Source organism: Haliaeetus albicilla, chromosome 3 (assembly GCF_947461875.1).
Source record: "Haliaeetus albicilla chromosome 3, bHalAlb1.1, whole genome shotgun sequence".
In the NCBI taxonomy this organism is placed as follows: Eukaryota; Metazoa; Chordata; class Aves; order Accipitriformes; family Accipitridae; genus Haliaeetus; species Haliaeetus albicilla.
The window spans coordinates 74,654,285-74,678,207 of NC_091485.1; the positions used below are offsets into that span (position 1 = coordinate 74,654,285).

General features: G+C 43.6%; 1 protein-coding gene across 7 annotated transcripts in view; it reads right to left on the reverse strand.

Moving 5' to 3' along the window:
• TSNARE1 (t-SNARE domain containing 1) overlaps window positions 1-23,923 on the reverse strand; it is a 482,633-nt gene that overhangs the window by 413,260 nt on the left and 45,450 nt on the right. For 4 of the 7 annotated variants that reach the window (XM_069780153.1, XM_069780149.1, XM_069780148.1 and 1 more), the window contains one exon: window positions 22,801-22,851. The exons of the other annotated variants lie outside the window; for them this stretch is intronic. The gene's annotated coding sequence lies outside the window, so the exon portion shown is untranslated. The remainder of the gene's footprint in view (window positions 1-22,800; window positions 22,852-23,923) is intronic. 7 annotated transcript variants of the gene reach the window in all.

Here is a 23,923-nt window from a genome sequence, read left to right on the forward strand (position 1 = left end):
CTTTAAAACAGCAAGTCTGCCATGGACAGAGCTCTCTGCAGGCACCTTCTCTTGCCTGCAAGGATGATAATTATTTTCAAAGAAATAAATCTGACTTGTAGTTTGCAACCTATCTTGCAGCTTTTTTAAACAGCATGATCTGTATTCTTTCTGGTGTAGCACTGGTGACCTTAACACATATATTATTACATTCATTAAATGTCCTTATTAGACTTGTTGTTGAGATGTACCACTCTGGACAACTATTTATGTCCAGGATGGTAACTCCACAAAAAGAAGGGACAGGACCAGGGGTAGTACATATCTCAGAAGAGTCTGATGCTTCTACTTTTTATTTTCATGCATTAACTTTCCAAATAGGTTAGATGTAACTAGCAAACTTATTAATTTACCCTGCTGTTATGTCCTACCCCAAAACCAACTACAGCTCTGTGGCAGGGAAAAGCAAACTTGTCTAGATTTAGTTATTTACTATTCAATTTATGAACAGAGTTGTAGTTGTTTACAACTTTGTAATTCCCTGAAGCTTTTTGATCTTGGGGGAAAAGGGGAGAAGATCGATTTTAATACGCACAGCCAAACAAAGCACATTTTAATGCATAACAGGGACATTTTGATGCATCAGTAGATGTCACGCCTTTGCAATCCGCAGTAAGTGCATGTTCTGGGAATCAACACATCATCACTGCTTCTAGAAGCAACAGAAATGGACCAAAAATGGAATAGACGTTGATATCTTTTGGCCAGAAAATAAAGCAGATTGCTTCTCAGGAACGTGTTTGGAGTCCAACTTTCCAACCTAGCTGCAAGCAGTGGCATATAGTTATTCACAGGCAACAGGGGCCTATCCCAAAATTTACTGAGAGTACTAGATGCTTTCCACTTAACTTCAAATTACTTCAGCTCAGTGTTTTTCAGCCTGCGCCCTATGGAATACTTTGTCTCTTACTGAAGACACCATGACACCAAGCTTTCTGCCCAGCAATCTAAAACGTGAAATTCTAAAGGCATCTAGAAGTCCAAAGGACCTCCATGTAGCTCCTCTAGATCACATATAAAGTCCAGTCAGAGAAGACTGGTCTTATTCAATCTTGTAAATCCTCTCTGCTTGCCAGCTTTGGAGTCAGGCATTTCAGAGACAGTGTGAAACAGGTGGGCTGCTTGCGCAATCCACATCCTAAATTCATCTGGACATTTTCATCTAACAAAATCTCTGTTATCATACAGACATGGGACCCTTAGAAACACTCTTCCCGTTCCTTTCGAGGGTAACTGGGTGGTTAATAGCATACAGTAGGTGGAAAAAGGGTGGAAACAGAGTAGAGCCAGAGAAGTAGATGCTCTTGTGGATGGCTTTTGTAGACATTCAACACAGTCTACAAAAACATCATAAAAGTAGCTTAAAATGGGATACAATGACCCCAATCAACTCTACCATGTCTAAACTGCTACAAATTTCACATAAGTCTATCTGCCTATTCAAGGACCACTCAGAACTGCTCCTCAAAACACCATGTATTTTGCCTAACCAGGTGCTAAACACACCAAAATGTCGTTTTCCAGTTCTTCTTCCAAGAGATAGGTGCAGAGTGCACCACAGATCTCATCTTTCAATAAACCCAAGCCTCGTTACACACATCCATTAGCATTATAAAACACCCAGTACTCTGTAAGGGGTCAGAGTATCTGCACAGCTTCAAAAGAAATTCCAGAATGCTGATCCTTCTGGGATGATAATACCATAAGCAGGTTATTTTCCAATATTTTACTTGTGATCTCCAAGGAAAGGCAACCGCTGCTTTACTTCTGCTGAAGAGAGAGGAGCGAAAATGGGCAGGGGGGTGTACAGAGATGGGGGGGCCCAGCTGAATTTAGCAGCAGACCACTCATAAAAGATAAGGGTACTTCAAGATGCGAACACGATGGAAGCAGACAGCTTCTGGGTAAACCATTCAAATGATTTTTGCAACACTTTGGTAAAGGCAATGAATTAGACAAGAGCATGAGTTATAACAGGGACTGATACAGGTCCTCCTGCAGGACAGCTCCTTCACCTCCAACTGATGAATCGGCCTCTCCTGGGCAACTACAGAACTTAAAAAATAATTATAAAATGCAAAGAAAAACAAACACAAGGAAAGGTCAAGTTTATTTGCAAATTGTGCCCCAGACCTTTAATAATCACAAAAAGCAAAATTAACCTTTTTACATGGCAAGGATTGTCTCTGGAAGAACCCCATGTGATAATCTGCACGGAGCTCAATTTATTAGCTTAAAATATGGTGATGAGCTGATCCAGACAGGATTCACGTCTATAACAAACACAAGGAAAGGTCAAGTTACTTGCTGCATTTGAGATAATTTTTCACATTCTACTCCCCACTCTACGCAGTGCTGAGCATTCCTGGAGACAAAGGTGAAGGGATTTTGTAGAGAACAACAACGCAAAAATAGCCCAACGTGCAAGTTAGGTACCAGCTGATATGACAGTGGGCCTCTCCTCAAACATCTTGGAAGTGGTTTGCAATTGCACAGGGGAAAGGAGGGGGAGGTTCATAACTGCAAAATGAAGCTAAGAAATCAGCAACTTGTCCGCAGCTAGAGCCACTCGCAAACAACAAAATATTGGTTACAGAGAAACCTAAAGACTCAGCCTCTATATTATAAACGAGAATAACACTGACCTACTTTCCAGCACACTTGCAAAGCTGCTGGAGATGCTACGATGAAAGGCACTACAGAAACCTAAAGCAATACTGCTTCAGATATACAGGAATAAGGTTATCGCTGAAATGCAGCAATGCACTTTCTACAGTGAAGGTAACAGATAAGAGATCAAATAATACAGAGAGCTAGACAATTTTTTTTGGAAGATACGGTTTTAAAAAGCATTCAGGACATACTCTTGCAAATGGTGCCCCAGTTCTTTAATAATCACAAAAAGCAAAATTAACTTTTTTACATGGTAAGGATTGTCTCTGGAAGGACCTCATGTGATAACCTGGACAGAGCTCAATTTATTACCTTGAAATATGGTGATGAGTTGATCCAGTCAGGATTCATAACTATATGGGAATAAGGGATTAATCAGGTCTTGCGTGATTCAAAGGAAGCCCTCTGCAGTAAAGTGGAGTAATGTATAAAGAAGAGAAAATTCTCTGGCATAGAGAAAAAGAGGTCTCAGACACCATACAATATATTTAGCTTTGCTAGGGAAAAGCAACACTAGGCTGTTGAGTTCTTTAGAAATGACATGGCTTCTCGCTTACATTTGTACAACCACACAAATGAAGCTCAAGACTCCAACAAGATGTATATTAAAATTATTTTTTTTTCAGTGCTGAATTTGCCCCTACCATTTACAGAGACAAGCTTTCAAATCTGCTGCTGCATCATTTATTCCCCACATTCCCATCATCTATGAAAAGACATTCTTTCCTCGAAATGGAAAAAGAAAGTCAATCTTTGCAGGAAGGGGGCTTTGGTAAGCAGAACCTGAGTATGCCCGCACAGACTGCACAAAACCAGAGTTAAAGGTAGCATCTCCATCAGGAAAACCTTGAAAGTATGAAAAACAAGTGTCAGCTCTTGCTTCCAAGAGCTATATTGCACCAATCAGCATTTGGTCCACTCATTTTAGCCCTGAGCCAGTACTCATAAGACCACCTGCACAACCCCTTAAATCCTTGTAGAAGTCCTGTTCACAGACAAAAATGAAAAAATGGGTACCCAGAGATACCCTCAGGGGCTCAGCTTACCTCAAAATGAACTGTCCTCCAGAATAAAGAAAAATCACATTTAAAAACACTTGAGCTATCAGCAAACCTTTAGCAACACGTTATTGGAGCACCTACTGACGCTCATCTAGGCTGTTCTATTAGGAAAGAGAATAAATATTGGCCAACTCACCTGCAAACCAACCCATTTGCCTGGAAGAGGTGAGGATGTGCTACCCCTGCCAGCTCTGCTACAGAACACTGAGCAAAGTCTGTCTCAGCTGCCTACCCGGGAAATGGGTTAAGACCACACAGAAGCGTGAGGGAATAATATGGTAAATAATAGAATCATAGAATGGTTTGGGGTGGAACAGACCTTTAAAGGGTCTCGTCCAAACCCCCTGCAATGAGCAGGGACATCTTCAATTAGATCAGGTTGCTCAGAGCCCCGTCCAACCTGACCTGGAATGTCTCCAGGGATGGGGCATCGACCACCTCTCTGGGCAGTCTGTGCAGTGTTTCACCACCCTCATCATAACAAATATCTTCCTTTTATCTCGTCTGAACCTCCCTTCTTTTAGGTTAAAACCATTACCTCCCATCCTATCGCAACAGGCCCTATAAATAAGTCTGTCCCCATCTTCCTTTTAAGCCCACTTTAAGGATTGAAAGGCTCCATAAGGTCTCCCTGGAGAGAGGGCAATTAAATCCTTTAAACAAGCAAGGGAATATCAGTAATTAACCATTTAGAAGCCATCAATAAATGGGAACACACCCTGCAGCCTACTAGCACGTAGAGGCTTAAGCTGTTTTATAGGAAACATATCTCAAAGACATTGTGAATCCAACAGACTCGTTGGCAATAGCCAATTCTCCTCCCAGCAGGACCCATCATCCTGGGAGCACCTGCATCTGGAGAAGATGACCCCCAGCATGAGCTAATCCATCCCAGCCAGGTCACCCAGACATCAATGTCCCCAGGAGGTATTTTGCCATCCTCTGGACTTTGCAATAACTCAAGCCGCAGTGCTTCCAGTGCCCCTCCTCAGAGACTGTTTCACACCTTCCGAGATCTCACTCTGAAGGCATTTTTCCTCCCAGTTTAATCTTTGTAAAAATTTGACAGCTACAAAAATGTAATAAACCAACCAGTTGGATTATATATATATTACAGCTTGAAAAAGATGAAAGGCTATATTGTTAAGAGATATAATTCCAGTGGCTTCCACAATGTAGCCCTTGCATACACAGAGGAAGAAAGGGAATTAAGGCAGCTTACATTTTGTCTTAAAAGTCCCCTAAAATAACCCAGCTTCTGATCTTCGGCTCACATCAGGAGAATGACACTGAAAAGGCTAATAAAGACCTGCCAAATATCTCATCAGGACAAAATACCTGTGTGTTCATACCAGCTCTTGCCAATGCATCAAGGGGAGTGATATGAAGAAGGGAAAGGAGGAGTGTTTGCTTAAAAATGAAATATTCAAGAGCAGAAGGAAGCATACACAGAGCTATTATGTTTTGGGTCATTTTGAATAGAAACCACTGCCGATGAGCAGTAACTGTATGGCTACAGGACCACTGCAAACACTCTTAATTTCATTTATATTGGTAGACAAAAAGAAAAAGAAAAAAAAGAAAAAGAAAAAAAAGAAGAAGAAAAAGGAAGAAAAGAAAAAAAAGACTACTACGTCTCAAGGAAGAAAAAAATATAAAAATTTGGCTATGAGGCTTGGTTGCAGGAAGATGAATTGTAGCTTTTATAATAACAATAATAATTTATTCCACCACGGCACTGGACAGCAGATGATTAAAGATGAGCAAAGGTCTCCACGTGTTTGGATTTACATCAGGCCATTCAATCCATTTAGTTACAGTAGCAGTAATTAATCATTGCTGGAGAAGGGAGAAATCTTAAGAAAATCTTGTGGTTTCCAATTTCAGAAGTGAGTTGTAACACCTTTAGGAGAGCCGTTCATCTCCACGAGAATGAAGATATCTTCAAAGGCTGGAAACTTATAATATTTTAGCTTGTCATTTTACAGAAACTGATATCACCTTGCATGTTAAGGAGAAAAAAACAACCAAAAAACACCACGAGAAGCTTTTTAGATCTACAAATGCAAATGCAACCAGCACTCACCAAAAAGATCAACAGGACACATCAGAAGACGGTGCTAAATATAATTTGATTACAAAAATCTTGGAGCAAGAGGATGAATGCTACTGCATATCATCAGTTCCCGGATCTCTACAGAAGACATCTCTTTTGTGTTGATAGCCCATATTCTGACTGCTGTCTCATCACCCCAACAGCTACGTTTTCACCCAGCTTCCAGTCCTACTTAGAGAACTGCAACTCCCAGTCTGGGAATACCTGTTCAAGAAATAAATCTCTTCAATAGCTTAAGGGAAGAACTGAAAGAAGGATAATTTCACAGTTACCATCAGAGGAGTTCTAGAGACCAGCAATTTCCTACCAAACATTGGGTAAATCTCTGCAGATTCACTCCACGGAGTAGGAACACCCTGACATTGCCCCCTAAGATAAGGCAAACTTAGAGTCACAGAATAATTTAGGTTGGAAGTGACCTCTAGAAGTCTCTATGTCTGTCCTCCTCCTCCAAGTAGCTCCAGTTACAGTTGCTCAGGCCTTATGCAGTAAAGTTTTGGGTATCTTCAAGAATGGAGATCTCACAACCTCTCCAGGTCCCTGCTCCAGTCCTCAAAAACAGTGATGGTAAGATGCAGACAAAAATAACCTCTCCCCTCTGACATCTCCTCTTCAGGCTGAACAAATCCAGTTCTCACCATCCCTTCTCGTACGTCCTGGGCTCCAACCCCTAGACATCTTGGTGGCCTCCCCTGGAGATGCTTCAACATACCAATGTCTCTATTGTACTGGGAAGCCTAAAACTGGACAGTGTCCAAACGCAGCCTCACAAGCGTCAAACAGAGGAGAAGGACCATCTCCTCTGACCTACTGGCTATACTTTTATTAACATGGGATATGGTTGACCTTCTTTGGCACAATGACACTCTGCTGACTCATGTTCAGATTCATATTTAGGTCCTTCACTGAGTTTGGGCTTAAAATTCACTGATTTGGACTTTTATGCAAAGAATGACCTTCCAGGAAACCAACTGGGGGTTAAATCAACAGCCTCTGTATCTTCTTGCTGGTGGGGCTCACTTTGGCTCCAAGTGCTCCTGTTCATCACCCTTTGCCATCAGTCAGTTCTCTAATACTTTCTTAACAAAAATCACTTTCCCCAGTCTTTACAGATCAGTACCTCAGATCATGGAGTTAATATTTAGTCTTTATTATGTGGGGGAAAATGAGAAGGTCCTGCAAAGTTTTGACTACAAAATATTTTAAGAGACTAGTTCATTCAGTTCTGGTTAGAAGCTCAATGATATCCACTCTTTTTTTTTTTTTCTTTTTTTTTTTCCTGAATCCAGAACTCTACAAATATAAAGGCTCTCAAAAAGTCTATTAAAATTAAAAATTATAGTATGAAAGAACTTGTATTGAATTAAAGCATGCAGGAAAAAGTGAATTACATCAGTGGAACAGTAGTTTTAAGAATTCATGTTTCGGTTCACTTCACTTACAACCATGCATCTGCTTTCATAGTCTATCACAAAGACAATGGAGAACCTGAAAAGGTGAAGGAGCAGGATGGAAAAGAAAAGTTAACAGAATGGGAGCACAAACTAAAGGATATTTGGAAGAAGGTTTCACAAATTTATTGCTTGAAAAAGAACATAGAAGTCACCTCCCATTCTGCAATAAAATATCCTTGTTCTTCATTCTTGACTGTCACTCAACTCCTTCCCCTTGTATCCCTATCTAAAAAAACCAGTACAACATGATCACAAAAGGTTAGAAAAAGGCCATATGAATTCACATCTGCACTCAGACCTTCAAATGGAAGGAGGATCTCCTCCTTCGCAAGTATTGTTATTTGATGATGTATTTGAAAACACATTAAAGAATAAAATGCAACCAAACAAAAAATAATGATCATTGAGCAAGAGCTGCTGCAAGCAGAATGGCGAAGCTAACCGGGAGATTGATTTTGTGTCATCTTTTACATAGAGAAGAATATTACAAAGAGGAAGTCTGACAGACAAAATAAATTTGCTTTGGTTTGACTCTTCCACCCCCAATCAAATACTCATGATCTATGCAGCGAAAGCCAGATAGTGAGAGAAGGAAAAAAGAAAAAAAAAAAAGGAAAAAAAAGAAAAACAAAACCATAGCACGAGCCCCAAAAATGAAATTCTGTCCTAATAAGGATCTAAATAATAACGGTTCTTTATAAAAATAAAAATAAAGCCCTTATACTAGATAGAGACATAGTAAGTAATGAAAAAAATTCCATCCTACATCAACTAGAAAACTCCTTTTCCCCAAGCACTCAGAGGGCATCTCAGCTTAGTCCTTCTTGACACCACTTCAGAGCGAAAGCCCTTCAGGAACCAGGTCCCTTCTTTACAAACTAGTAACATTAGTGCTTGACAGTACTTTAATAGTGTAACGTTAGGTAACATTAGTACTTGGCCATGACATAGTCGTACAGGACCTCCAAGAGCAAAAAAAACCAAAAATGCTGATTTTGGCTGCATCATTCAGCAATGCACCAGAAGATGTTTTAGAAGTCCAAGTGGAGACCCACTCCCACCTGAAAATGATGGGTTTTGGTACATTTAAATACCAGCTGCACCACAGATAAGGAACTAGAAGATACTCACAGAGCTTCAAAACGTGATCTCCAGCCATCCTCTCTCTAAAACTGCCAAGTGCTAAAAAAAGCCACACCAAGAAGGTGCAAGCAAAGATGTGGGGGTGGCTAATTAATTAATCAGTAAGGACCTCCCAGTCCTACCTGGATTGACACAGGAAGAATGAGCCTGTGGGGCAGAGAAAAACTCCATGTCATGGAAGGAAAGGGGTGCCCACTGCAAGGGTAACAGACATTTTGCCCACAAACTTGAGACCTATAGATTATGTACACAGGTACTTCAGAGTTCACCTTAAGGCCTTTATGATGTTAGATGATTTTTTTTTCCCCTTTATCTTTGTGGAATCTACATTAGATCCTGTGTTTTGGGGCTGAAAGCTTCAGTGCAGAATTTATTTCACAGCTATTACAGGGTACATTACACTAATTACAATGCACATTATAGCCTGCTATGTAGTGCACTGTGATAAATCATATACTGCTATGGTCTATTGTAAACACTGCTATACATCTCTGGACACTATTGCATGTTTGACCACTCATAAATATGAGCACTTCTGTACTACAAGTATGATTGGCTACAGAGACTAATTTATTACCGTTTTCTTTCAGTACATTAACAGTGCAGTAAATTCTGTAGCTTCTGGGGGAAAAAAAAAAAAAAGCAAGAGCGGGACTTCCTTCAGTAATGTAGCATCAGTAGTATTTTCCCTTCAGTAATATACCAGTTGCTCCTCGTTTTCCAAAAATATATTCGCCATGTCATGTCTACTGTGTAGTCAAAAAGAGGTTTCTAGCTTTCAAGCTTGTCACACCTGAGAAACTGGGGTGAAGGGAGGACAGCAGGTTCATAGTTTTAAAGACTTTGATGGTATTATGAACTTTCCTTCCAACTATCCCAATACAGGTTCGCTCATATGCAAAAGCTCCACTTCAGAGGTAAATCTTATCATTCAATCAAATGCTTCTGAAGTTTGTACATTGTTCATCAAATACAGGGGGAGAGGGGGAAATTCTGACAAAATATTTCTGCAGAAGAGCAGTAGAGGTCAGATGCTCAACGGTGCACGTACACATCAAATGTGCCACCATGAACCTGACATGCTTTCCCTGGGTGGGAGAGCACTATTCACACATGCTCAGGCTCCATGTAGAGCAACTGGGTCAGTTTTACAGGCTGTGTCCTTCTCTGTGATAGAAGAACCAGATTTGGAGCACCACCCAAGAGTCAAAGCATCACCCAACTGGAGCGACACATGTGGGTCCTGGGACTGGAAGAATTGAATTCCAGATTTAGATACCCAAACTTAGCATACTATTCCAAGTTTGCTGTTGACTTGGGAGCACACAGTATGCATCGACTCATTTGCCCTTCAGCCCATCCATCCAAAAAGCAGTAAAAAAAAAAAAAAAAAAAAAAAAAAAAAAGTGTGGGACTGAAAAATGTTCCACTCCAGATGTTAGCCCTCATAGAAGATATTTCAAGTCAGGCCCCTGTTCCCCTTCCTATGGAAAATGTCACCAAAATAGACCATCAGTTAAATAACCAAAAATATTTCCTTCAGCCTCATCAGATACACTAATAGAAAAACCTCTCTGGAGAACTGCAAAACACTGGTTGTGTCTCCTTGACACTCCACATTCACCGGTACAGGAATCTCTGCCATCCATGTCTGCATTGAGACTTTTATACTCTGGCAAAACATTGCCCTACAGACCATGCAGCGATTCCCAAACTGTTTTTAACAGGTAAATGATGCCAGCACAGGTCTAACAAGGTGTTGCTGAGTGCATGGACAATCCTGCAGGAATGACAGCTCTGCTGCTCACCATATAGCATGAAGCCAGCAAAATGTCACCATTTACAAAAGCATCCTGGACACGAAGGACAAACTTCAAAAAGTGAGGGCAACTTTGCCACCAGCTCTGCCTTGCCCAGAGTGAATTGGACTTGAAAGAAAAACAAAGAAGAGTCCAAGCTCTCAGAAAAGCCACCAAAAAAAAGAAACAGCTTTACGGTCGTGCAAATGGAAGGTAAGGGAGAAGGAGAGAAGGCGTTTTGAAAGCAGACCAGAAAATCTTGTAGCAACATGAAGCCCCAATTCAGCTGGGAACACCCTGACAGGCAGACATGACAGCACATACAGGAGAGATCAAGCAGAATGAGATAGCTCCTTAAAACTTCAAGGAATTGTGATTATGGCTTAGATCCTACACAGTTATGGCCTGGAAATAAAGGACAATAAAGGACATCTCCATGTTCCAAACTGTTGAGGGATAACTCAGAGAGTCTACGGACTTTGGCAAGTCCAAACAAGGGGATGTTGACCAGCCCAGACAGGAGATATGACAGGAAATCAGGTTGTTCTTCCCACACACCACATATGACCACTAAAAACTCCTTAAACCCAACGGGAGCCCTCTTCCATGAACTAAGGAAGAGGAGGACCCTCTGAAGTTGTCTTGTGCAGATTCTGTAGACGTAGGAGACAACACAAACCAGCTTCTGCAGCCTGGTGGGATGGGACTTCATAGCATAACATGAGAAAACATGAACAGCATCATGTACAGATTTGTTCTTCAGACCTAAACAGATTCATAAGATGGCTTCTTTATGTGCTTTTACTGGAAGATCATTCTTTGCATTGTGACCACAGTCAGGATTAACATTTCTACTACATTGAATTTGACAGTCAAGAGAGAAGATGAACGTCAGCAGTCTAAGCAAGCAGACCAGCCAACATGCAAAAGCCAGCTGGCTCAATAAGAACAAAAGCGAAAAAGTTTTAGCTATGTTGTCACTCCATTTCCATTTAGGTTCTTGTTTTGGATTTGTGCGGCGGGGTTTTTGGGAGCAGGGGAGGGGTCGCAGGGCTGGCTCCTGTGAGAAGCTGCTAGAAGCTTCCCCAGCTCCAATTTGGACCTGCCTCTGGCCCAGGCTGAGCCCGTCAGTGACAGTGGAAACACCTGTGGGAGAACAGATTTAAGAGGGGAACCTGCAGTGAGTGAGGGGATTGGGATGTGAGAGGAACCCTTCTGCAGATCCTGAGGTCAGTGAGGAGGAATAAGGGAGAAGGTTGATGCCCCCGCCACCTGTGGTGAGACCAGATGGCAGGCTGTCCCCCCCCAGCCCACGGAGGGGAGTGGGGGAGCAGATGGCCACCTGCAGCCCAGGGAGAGAGGAGCCCACACCGGAGCAGGGGGATGGATGCCCCCCAAGATGGCCGCCGCTCCCTGGGGAAGCCCGCACTGGAGCAGTCTGTGCCTGAAGGACTGCAGCCCATGGAAAGGACCCACGCTGGAGCAGTTCATGAAGAACTGCAGCCCATGGGTAGGACTCATGCTGGAGGAGTTCATGAAGGACTGTTTCCTATGGGAGGGACCCCACGGTGGAGCAGGGGACAAGTGAGGAGTCCTCCCCCTGAGGAGGAAGGAGCGGCAGAGACAAGGTGTGAGGAACTGACCCCAACCCCCATTCCCCACCACGAGGGGAGAGGAGGTGGAGAGAACTGGGAGTGGAGTTGAGCTGGGAAGGAGGGAGGGGTGGGGGGAAGGTGTTCTCAGGTTTGGTTTTACCTCCCGTTATCCTTGTTTTAATTTGGTTGGTAGTAAATTAAGTTGATTTTGTTCCTTCCTCAAGTTGAGCTTGTCTTTTGCCCATGACCATAAGTGGTGAGTGATCCCTCCCTGTCCTTGTCTCAACCCACGAGCCTTTCTTTATATTTTCTCCTCATCACACCATGGCCGGGGGGGAGGAGTGAGCAAGCAGCTGCGTGGTGCTTTGTTACCGACTGGGCTGAAACCACAACAGTTCTCCATGGTATTTCAGAGCTCAGCCATGCCTCGAATCGCTATTAAATGTGAATATTTCAAAAGGTGCCCTAACAACAGCTGTTCCCTACAGCTAAGAGTACAGCTGCATGGCACAGCTATAGCGGCAAGCCCAAAGATCCAAAGTCCTTCAGAAAGGTCTCAAATAGGGCTCCAGTAGGAGAAAACACCAAAGCTGTGGGCTGCCACTTCACACAGCTCTCTGCAGCTCATTCTACTAACAGACAGAGCAATGCCCAACCATGAACAATCATCTGATATCCTGAAATAGTCCTGCTGTGGGCGCTCCCACATGTAAAGGGTCAGAAAACCACCATACCCCATCTCAACAGGAAGAGCAAAATGCAGATTAAACCAATGTGAGATGAGGGACATTAAGGATGGGCACCTCCACCAACATGCCCAGGTGATGAGGTTGGACCACACAGGCAACAGCCACAGCAGTACTACAGATGCACCAAAACATGCTTGCACATAATTACACCAGTCCCAAAAAACAGCATTTCTCCAGCTTTTGGGCACTGAAACTTAAGATTGCAGCTTCCAGCTTCTCCTTCCCAGACACCCTAGAGGCCCACGAATTACTTTGGGCAAGGAGCCAAGAAAAACAAGGCTATTGCCCAGACATCTCTACTGAGCTCACAGGGAAGACCGGACAATGGTTAAGAGGCCTGCAAAATAGAAATTTGTTCAGAAAGATAAAAATCCACAGCCTTAGGCCTCCCACAGGAGTTGGGTTCTTTCCTCCTCTGTATAAATTTATGTTGTGTCCAACTGCGAGGCAGCAGTGGCCAAGTTGTGATATGTAGGTGGAAAGTTAGAGAGACAAAAAGATGGGGTTGTGTGTTGTGGCAGTCTCTGAAGGGAAGCATAAGGGGTGGACAGTCCTTTCTGGCTCATGCAGGCAATGAGCAGATGCCTGAATGCTGGTGGAGGCTTCAGCTGCATGTCCAGCTCAGCATCTCCCTCAGCACCTCCAACCTCCACACTCAGCCTGTTCTTCCTCAGCTGGAGAAGGTAAAACACCTCCAACACGGATCCAAGCGACACCACCTTCAACACATCACAGAGGCTGAGCAAAATTAAACTTGCAGAGCATGCACCGCCGATAGCCAAAAGCAAAGGAGTTCATAAAATAGTGCTTTGCCACAGACATCCAGGCAGAACAGCTGCCCTTATCCACCACTGCCAAGAGCTGCTTCCCTCACACTGAGTGCAGGGCTGGCAAGGAGCTATAGTATTTAAAAACTGATTAAAGTTCTATGTAGTTTTTAATGTGCCTCGTCAGACTATGTGTGGTGAATGGCTAATGTAAGGGCTGCATTTCTAGGTCAGGAAAGGAGCTTCTTTGAAGGCTGAGAACCAGCAAGGCTCCCCATGGCCAACAAGCAATGGACACGTGTCCATCACAAACATGGAAGAGATCAAGCAGACCAGGACATCTTTTCAACAACAGATTTTTTTCAATGCTGCAACAGTGATGCTTTCAGCTTGGCAGTAGTGAAGACTCATTTAAGCACCAGTGGATGAACACACACCTGGTGAATTAACACACTATTAACAGCCCTGTTATTTCCCATAAACTGGGCTAATTCAACAAGAAGAGCACGACAATCCGGACCTGTGGATGCAACCACAAAGGCATAACCTGAAATAGCTCTGCCTTGATCATAACCCCAATTACAAGATATCCAAGATGCTGGCTGAAGACATGCAGGCAAATGAGACTGCCAACAAGTTTAAAAATCCACTAACAGCAAGAAGATCCACAACAGTGCAAAACTCTTGCCAACTATAAAATAAGGGAGCAGATACTCTCTAAACGTCCTGAGACTATTTTCCTAACTCTCTCACATGCTCACTGATGTCTTTCCACAGGGATAAGCCCTCCCAGTTTTCCATTTGAGCAGTGGGATTGAAAAGCTCATACGACTATGTGTGCTTAGAGACAAAGCAGCCCTATAACTTACACCTCTGCTCAGGAATGAGATTAAGTGCCACCACTAAAGCTGTTACATTATCTAAAGGTCTGCTGGACATATATATATTTAATATATTAAAATAAAGGTGTAATTACTTTAAGGTAACAGATCTAGAGTTTTTAGACAAACACAGGGTTGTTTTTTACACCAAAGCTCAGTGTTTCCTCAGAACATCTGCAGCAAGGAACAGGATAAAAAAGCCACAGAAGAACTTAATCATAAAAGACAGAAAAGTTAAGGTTAGTTTTATCCAGGTCATGACTTTTCAAAAGATGGGATTTTGTTTGTTTTATGCTCATTAGAGGGAGATGCTACTGCAGAAAACATGGGAAAATTATAGCTCAGTTCATAGCACGGGTCTCTGCCAGTGCACTTCTCCTTGGCTAACATTAGATAACTTAGAAACCCAATCACAGCACTGCCAAATCTGATTTAACTGGGTGTGACAGAGTCAGAAAGCTCCTTACCATCAAGATTAGTTATGACATAATAGAAAGTCTATCAGCTTTCAGTCCTGTAAATATTAACTTTCAAAAGCAATTTCAAAACACACTCTTTTTTTTTTTGGGGGGGGGAGAAAATGGTTTATCTTTTCAATATCATGAGTCAGCTCCTCTGATTACTACCCAACTTTTTTCCTCCCCTTGTTTTCTTATAATTAGATTACAAAATAAAATTATTAGAGTATATTGCAAATAACCCATCAGCCTACAGATTCTCCTCCCCCCACCCCCATTCCTCTTTCACCTTATGTAATTACCTGCTAATTTAGACAGTGAACTCCCATGGTTTGCTTTTAATTATGGCTACCCTATAGCAGCAGCAGAGATTACATAGCTTATTGTAAATACAGTTCTTAGAAGACAATTTGAGTTCTTTACCAGAGATGTCATGCATGAGAGTGGTTGTGAGAGAAAAGAGAAATTATGCCAACTAGACCACTTAGCCCAGCCAAGGCCACCAGCCTTTACAGAGCAGATCTGGACAAAATGCAGATCAGCCAAGGAACAGCATTTCAACTGTCATCTTCTAAAAATTCCCCACTGCCTTGACTCCCACATCCAGCACAGCCCAATGGGCATCCATCATGGAAATGTGGCTCAAGAGCATGTGCTGGGGGTTCAGCAGAAGTATTTGGGAACCACCATTTTGCAAGAACAGGTTTTCATGTCTTGTAGAGCTTTCCAGCATTGAGCTTCTTTGTTTCACCTGCTTTCACTTCTCCTCACTGTAGACACTGGAAAGCCTCCCTGTCCTAAGAAAGTACACGTCCAAAGAACTAAAGGCAAGGGAGGGAAGCACAGGTGGAGAAGGACAGCATTTCAGCATAACAGTCCTCAGATTTCATTAATGAAAAGAGTAGCTCTGGCCAAAGAATCAAACTGCCAGAAAGCACTCATAGGCTGGGAGCCAACAAACCAACCAACCGCTGCACTGATGGGATGAGCGATGCTGTCCAAAACAGCCTTGCTTTATATAGTACCTTGCACACCAACTATGGCAGCACCCTCCAGGCTTTCTTCTTCCTTCAGTGATTATTTAGGGAAGCAAACACAGAAGATAAAAAAAAGGGTTTGGGATGATACCTGAAAACGAGACATCAAGCCATTAGCATATGGAAAATACCCGTTTACCATAACAGCCAGTAGGGATGTCAATGCTTGTAATGAATCATCTGTGGCCTTCAGCCAACTTTTCTCAACAGAAGAGGTTCAAGGAGAGCAGGTCCAAGGAATCCCATGGAGCTGAAGTCCAGACTCCTCTCTAGACTGAAGACAGCAGTCACTAGGAACAACCCCCATAAGCCCAGTAATGTTTTATTCAGGTCACTCCCCCCTGTCTAACAAAGTCCAACCCCACCAACAAGATCTAGCTGACCCTAAGAAACTGTTCACTTCACCGAAACTCCATTAACGTGTGGTTTCGAAAAGCACTTACAACACCTAGAAAAGGCCAAGAGGGATGTGAAAAGATGTGACCCAAAAGTTGCCCCAAATACCCAATGAAAGCAGCACCTCCGGACCCCATCCAGAGGGCTTTTGACCATTTTCAAGCTCCTCACGCAAGCTCTTGTATTATAACTTATACCGCTTATATTATTACATGGGTGCAACACATGGCAAGTGCTTTTGAAGGTGCAACCTTGTTTTTCCTATAATGGGCAAAGTAGGCATTTTTCAGACCCAGGAAAGCATTAACACACCTGTATCCCCTCAACTCCAGTCTGCCCCAGCTGCTTACTGCCCTTTTTTTTTTTTTTTTTTTTTGTTATCCTTGTGGCTTTATTGCAATTGGAAGAAAAAAAAGTATTTAACATATGGTTTTCCTCATCCAATTTAAGGGGCAGGGAAAGAATGGAAATAACACCCTTTCCCTAACCAGCACTGTAAGGCTATGGAGTTATTTAAAAATACACTGATATGCCAAATTTGCTAATCCCTAGAAAAATCAACATCCCCAGCCGCAGGTTGTTGTTTGCCAACGGAGGTCTTCCAGTTGCTTTAGTTAACTGAGCTTTGGTCGATACATGATGTTATTTTTTTATCATAAAAATGCCTACAGCGTGACAATAGGCTTGTTGTAAGCGCAGGGGAAGAAACAGACTGTTTAATGCCACTGGCAAAAGCTTAATGGGAAAGCACAGACATTTTAAATTACTTTTTAATCACTTCTAGATATTTTCCCCAAAAATTGTAACTACTTACTGAACAACTGCACCTTGTTGAGAAGCAACAATGCTGGCGGGCACAGACAATATTTTGCATTTGGCAAAGATGCTTTGATCGCAATGAGGGCTTCAGAATATTATTCACACGCAACAGCACTGAAGTTGAGCCTTTTCAGCTCTCTGTTTGCAGGTTTTCTTTATTTCTTTCTGGGTTTTTTTTTTGCTGTTTCTTTTCAAAAAATGAAGGATTTATTTATTCTGCTTCCCAGCTGCTCTCTCAAAACAGACAGACCACATTTTTTCTTCTAACTCAAAATATACTACTAACTCAAAAGTTTCCAAGACAAGATCCTTCCCAGCTGGTCAGCTTGAGCCAGAGCAGATCATCTCAGGCAATTATACTGTTGAAGAGACAAGGACTGATGACATGAGCCAACCTGCAGAACAGCAAACATTGATTCAAGCCATCTTCAAATGCAGAAATGCTCTCCCTCAATGACAGGCACCATACCATTGCCTCTCCTCTTCATTATCATGGCCCTGCTTGATTTTGTGAACTCTCCTTCCCTGCTATAGGTTGTACCTGACTGGAAGATGAGGGTGGGAAAAGGAGTTGAGTTGGCAAGTCACCAAGAATTTCAAGGTTTCACCACCATTTCAAATTTCATAGAAAAATTGTCATTTTAGAAGAGAGTGATGTCCTTTCCCTTGGAATTAGTATAACAACAGATTTGGATAGTGCCAGAGGGTTTCCTTCTCTTTCTGTTTGATGCTGGGTCAGTATTTTGGGGGTTCTGGAGGCCATTCCTGTGCAATCACTGCCTGTCTCCCTTTGCTCTGTAGCTGCCAACAAAATCCTCTTCCAAACTACACACAATTCCTCCTTGCGATCCACATCCCTCAGAGCACCTGCTCTAACACCACCCCTCACACAGTATCGCCATTCTTGCATACTGCGAGAGGAGAGAAAGAAGAGGAAAGATCCCCACCATGGCTCCATAAAATAACCTTGAATTTGCAGCAAGTAGCCTGGAGAGCTGCCACACAATTCAGCTAAAAAATAAATACATTCGGCTTTTTGGATCTCTAAATGCAGAAGTAACTCACATCAGCTTCTTCCGCGCTGCTTAGGAAAAAAAAAAGGGACATCTGGATCTGCCTCTTTTGCAGAAACCTCGCACAATGCTCAACGCACCAGCTGTAGAAATGCTGGCTGCTGTCCCAAACCAGCACAGAAACCTGCCCATGTGTGGACGAGGTGTTTTTAAAACACACAAAAAAATTCCAAAGCTGGCAACAGGGAGAGAAGAGAAAAGTTGTAAGGCCCAGGGATACAGATAATTCAAAATACACTGATGTGCACTGAAAAACTTTGGCTGCAGCCTCCAAGTCTGGCCTGACATAGGACAGATTCATTGGCAGCTCGCTGCAGAAATTAAGGTGATTGTACAGATGTCTTCGCTTTTAAGACAAGGAAGCACCCGCTCTTGACTGTGGAGCCTGAGTTTCTGGAAATTCCAGGTCAAAAGAGAAGAAAAAAAAAAAAAATCCCTCCACTTCTTCAAATAAATAAATACAGAAATTAATAAAGCTAAATCATCAACTCTGCCATAGCATCCCAACCTGAAGTTGGTAGCCATCTGACAGAGGGAGGTCAAGGACAGTCTCATCTTTCCCCCGTCCCACTTGAGCTGCAAAAGAGGACATTGACAGGCTGGAAAACAGGTGATGGCAGCAGCCACCAGCAGACTCATGATGCCACAGAAGGATAAGAATTGGGCACAACATTGGATTTCCATAGTTAATGCATTTTCAGGTGCCAGTGCTTGGTCCAAACACCTGAACAACACAGGAAAGCTCTCATCAATCCCTTAAAAGGCAGTGGAGATTAAGCTCATTTTTAAAGTTGACAAACATCCAGGAGCTGTCCTTAGCAATAGCTACTGCAATAACTATAAGTTCACTTCCCTGTATTCCCCCACATCTCAAAAAAAAAAGATAAATCTTTCCTTAACACCCAGGTTATCCCCATCTGAGGAGCACTCCCAAAACACAAGAAACTTTTTCCAATGCGGTGCGTGAGACACCTCCCGCGGCCAGATAGCAACGCTCGCGTCCAAGCATGGAAATCTTTCCCTCTAGTTGCATGTTCCGCTCTGCCAAAGCCAAACCACATTGCCAACGTGGGAGAACACCTCCCTACTTCTTTGGGGAAGACTGGGGAATTTGTGCAGATCCTGGGTTACTTGGAGGCAGCATTTCTCATGAAAGACAACCGAGGAAGCTCAGAGCAGCAACGCTCTTCAATCTCTTTCAACGCTAAAGGGATTAGGGTGACGGCCCAGTGAATCAGCAAGCCCAATGCACCACATCAACATGCTTTTGCCCACGGTTGTCACTTTGAGGAGAGTTTGCTACAAAAAAGACACGGCAGTTATCTCGTTCGCTTGCAGGAATGCAAGCACTGGGATACAGGGAAAAAGCAGCGAGACGGGAGCCGCAGGCTTTGCGGAGGCGAAGCCAGCCCTGCTCACTGAGCACGGACCACCACATGGGTGAAATCTGGCCAGAAACCACCCCAGTGCTGAAACGTTGGCCAAGAAACCGGTTTGAAAAAAACAGAAAATATGCTAACAGCCTGGCGACGCTGCCCATTGCTCTAAGGTGGGTGGTGTACGGAATGCTAAACATCAGGACATCCAGACAAAGGCAGGCGTGGGTAGGTACCAGATTAACCCACCACCCAGGGAGAAGCTTTTTTGGGTCACCGCACTGTTCACATCACATGCTGACAGCTGGGACAGCCACACAAGGGTGTTGCTTAATGGCTCCTTTTGCCTTCCATACACACTTGACAGCATCCCACAGAGCAACGCCACAGCCGGGAACCACATGTGGAATGAGGATACGGAGCAGCACGCTAGGAGAGGAGCAACAGCAACCCAAGTCCACCAGCAAGTCCACGTCACTAGCTCTGAGCCCTTGTATTTGCCCTTGGACAAACAACATCCCCGATTCCTTAGCACCCCTAGAGACAAAAAGGGTATCCACATGGAAAACAGTATTTGTGAGGCTCAACAGCAACACTTGCAAAGATCAGGACAGGGATAATGAGAAAATGCAACAAGATCTAGCAGGGACCTGGGCACAATAAGGGCATCAACACATGGATGTTACATCTCCATTTGCTTTAGCAAAGGTATCTCTTATATGTGGTTGTGTGCATGCATATGTATTTTTATGCACTGATAAAAACACAATTTTTCCAATCACCATGCCTCTACCTGAAAGCACAAATGACCAGTCAGAGACAAGAAGAAAGAAAACCACTTGGTCACACAAGAAAAGTTCAAGTACTGAAGCTGATGCTTACTGCTCCCAGCTGGACACGAATCCATGCACAGCCTTAGCCCCAGTCAACCTCTTACTTGCATTGCCTGAATGGCTAAAGCATGGGTCAGGCCAGTTGAACAACATCCCCAGGGAGAAACTGCTGGTGTACTTAGCATAGAGTGGCCTCTCCGGACCTCAGCAGCCTCTGGCAAACACTTGGCCACGTGGATGAAGCAGGCTGGGGCCAGGGAGCACGCTGTGCTTGCACCCTGTACAACCCTTCCAGCAAATGTCCCTTCACCAGCGATTGCTCGGCGCAGATCAAGGAGCTAAAAACAAGTTCGCTGCCTTGACTTTAAGGGTATCACGAGGTGAAAAAAAGCAAATCCAAACAGGAAGAGATATGGCCTCTCTGCTGCAAGAGATGTCCTTGTGTAGCTTTGCTCCCAAAGGACCAACATGTAGCTACCAAAAAGCAAGGCTTTCAAGAGCATCCCGTACCCAACCTGCAGCTGGGGTCACGCTCCCCAAACAGTTACCACCCACTTTCTTCATCATACAGCATGTACATGGGCAGAGCAACACACCCACGGTACACACAGAGTGGGGAGAGGGCGATCAACAAGTGTTGAAGAGCACAAAGACACCACAGAAACAGTTACCAAGTTGGACAGGTCAACAAATCAACGGGGGCCAACACGCTGTCAACGCAGCCAAGGACCATCACGACAGCCAGTGGGAGATAAATATCTTGACCCCGGCTTGGCTGACACCATCAACACATCTCTCAAAGCGCAAAGGGCCTTTCACATTCGTCACATTTGGCGTTCTTCATAATTCACACCACCAAACACCCTGCATCAGGCTTGTGACTCCAGGTCCAGCAAGAGCAAGACGGGTCAGAGATACAGAGATGCCACAACAGTTATTTCCGCCCTCACTGCTAAAACAATTTGCCCCACCAATGGGTAGACTACAGCTTTGTAACCCATTGGTCCAGGCCATATTCTCATGCAGCCAGTCCTTTCTGCCACACAGAAGAAAGTGCACATCAAAGCAAGAGAGGGAAAGGGAAAGCTATAAAGCTAAGAAAAGATGCCTTCAGCAAAATTTGTTTTAAGGCACGACTAACTTGTACTGAAAGCCAAATCCTCTAGTTTTCAGCCCAGATCCTTGTAGGAGGACAATTTATGTTATCTCTCTCCAGCCAAACGTGATGCTGAGGGACTATTCAGACAGCAGTAGGAGCACTAATGCTCTTTACTCAGTACTGCTGCAAGGAGATCCAGGGGCAATAAGCACTGATATTTAGGGAAACATCACCCATATCAAAAGGGGCACCCGTCCCACTGATTCAGCGCCAGTGCTGCCACAGGTAACATGAAAATTACTCAAAGCTCTGCTCTCTCCCCATACATGAGCCTTGCAGGTGATGAATCAGAGTTGCTGTCTCAAGGGAAACCATGGAGAAGTCTGGTAAATCGACAGCAGCACCCTACACCTCCAAGTAGGTGTAAACCAGATGGGAGGGAAAACAAAAGAATAGTCCCAGGAAAAGCCAAGGGACCTTGGCTTCGGCTGTCCCGACCAAGAATGGAGCTGCAGCATGTGAACATGCTGCTGGAGCAGTCAGCAAGTCCCCTGGCAGCAGACCAGTGGGCATCCAAGGGATGCATGCACATCCCACCAGCGTGGCATGGAACCAGCACTCCCCTGCTTGCCTTTCACACTGCACAGGAGACCAACCAGGCTTTGCTCACCCTGGCAAGAGTTTCCAAGATGAGGAACATGAAGTTAAACCCTAAGACCTATAGCACAATATGGTTCTCAGTGACTTCAGGGAATTTGCGGATTTGGGGACAGACTTTTTAGCAGGGCATGTAGTGATAGGACAAGGGGTAATGGTTTTAAACTAAAAGAGGGTAGATTCAGACTAAACATAAGGAAGAAATTTTTTTACGAGGGTGGTGAAACACTGGAGCAGGTTGCCCAGAGATCTTGTGGTCGATGCCCCATCCCTGGAAACATTCAAGGTGAGGTTGGACGGAGCTCTGAGCAACCTCATCTAGTTGAAGATGTCCCTGCTCATCGCAGAGGGGCTGGACGAGATAACCTTTAAAGGTCCCTTCCAACCCAAACTGTTCTATGATTCTAATTCTGCATCGCATTTTTAAGCACCCGTGTTTCAAAACGCTGCCATTCTCCATATTTCATTTTTTTCTGCACATAGCTAGCTCTGGAGATCAAAGACAGGAAACCATCAAAAGACCAGCACAATGACAACACGGGGAGAACATGAAAATATCGCTAAAGCTCTGAGACAGGGACTCCCTCCCCAGCCTCACCATCAAAACTTTCATAAACCAAGCTCTCCCTTTTTGCAACTGTGTCCAAAAGAGGGTGAAGCTTCTATAAATGAAAGCCAGGAAGAAAACATTTCTCAAGGGCAAAATTTTATTTGCATCTCCCTGAGCCCCATCCTTCCACATGCAGGTGACCCTCTCCTGCAGAGATGCTCTTACCAATTGCTTCCTAAGTCCTGTTCCCTCGGTCACACAAGACTTTCTTTTAATCTGGAAGAAAAAGCAAGACAACTGATTAGTACTGGGAAGAAAACTATTTCAATGTCATGGCTAAGGACACAGACACCATCAGTGCCATGAGCTCTGGGGTCCAGCAACAACCTGCAGCCTCTGAGCTGGGCTGTACAAACAGGTACAAAAGCAAGGGTTGAATCCTCAAAATATCACTGCTGAGTATGGTAACAGCACCTCCCTTTGAAAAGAAAGGGGATATAAACCTCTAAAACTGCTAAAGGGTTTTAAGATTTCCAGATTAGCAAAGGTGGAGAAGTAGAGGGTTATAATCAGTTGCAAGATACCTGCAAAAAATAACTAATTAAAACCTGCAATGGGAAAGGGGAATCACTTAACTGTCCTGTCTTCCTTAAGATCCTGAACCTGCTGTGGGAGGAACACTCTGGCCACAATCCAGTTAAGCATTTCAGTTTACATCAAATTTGAGAGAACATGGAGAGCCTTGGTGAATCAAGATCTTTGCATTTCTCACCAGCAGGTTGTTTCTCTCTCACGCTTGCTTGCACACACGTACACACACTCCTACCTTGCAAGAACTTCCATTTTCAGCTTTTATTCTAAGGACTCTCCTTCTAGAAACAACACCCCTTGGCTATAAAAGCACCCAATTCTCCTGCAAGGAAAAAAGTGCTGGTGCAACCCCAAGAGGCAGGTCCTACATTTGCCCAGCACCGGGCAGCTTTCAGGATGCAACCCAGAGCTGCACCCACAAGCTGTATCGTTTTACCCGCAGACACTCAGATGGTGCAAGATGAGCATTAGCCAGATAAATTGTAGATTCCTTAATGTATCCATCTACCTTGCAATGGCTATTAAGTATGCAGTATTTCCTAATTTTCTCCATTACAAAGAAGTGCAGTGTCCATTCATCAGTCTGTTATCACAAAAGGCCTTTTAATTAAAGCACCTACTTGCTTTGTTCAGTTAACGCCAACGAGGATGCCCTTCTTCACACACTGCATTTAGTTCCTATACTGCTCTCTGGTCACTGTATGCTGAATACAACAGTATTTTTAAGGCTTTAATAAACACTTCCTATATAAATGCT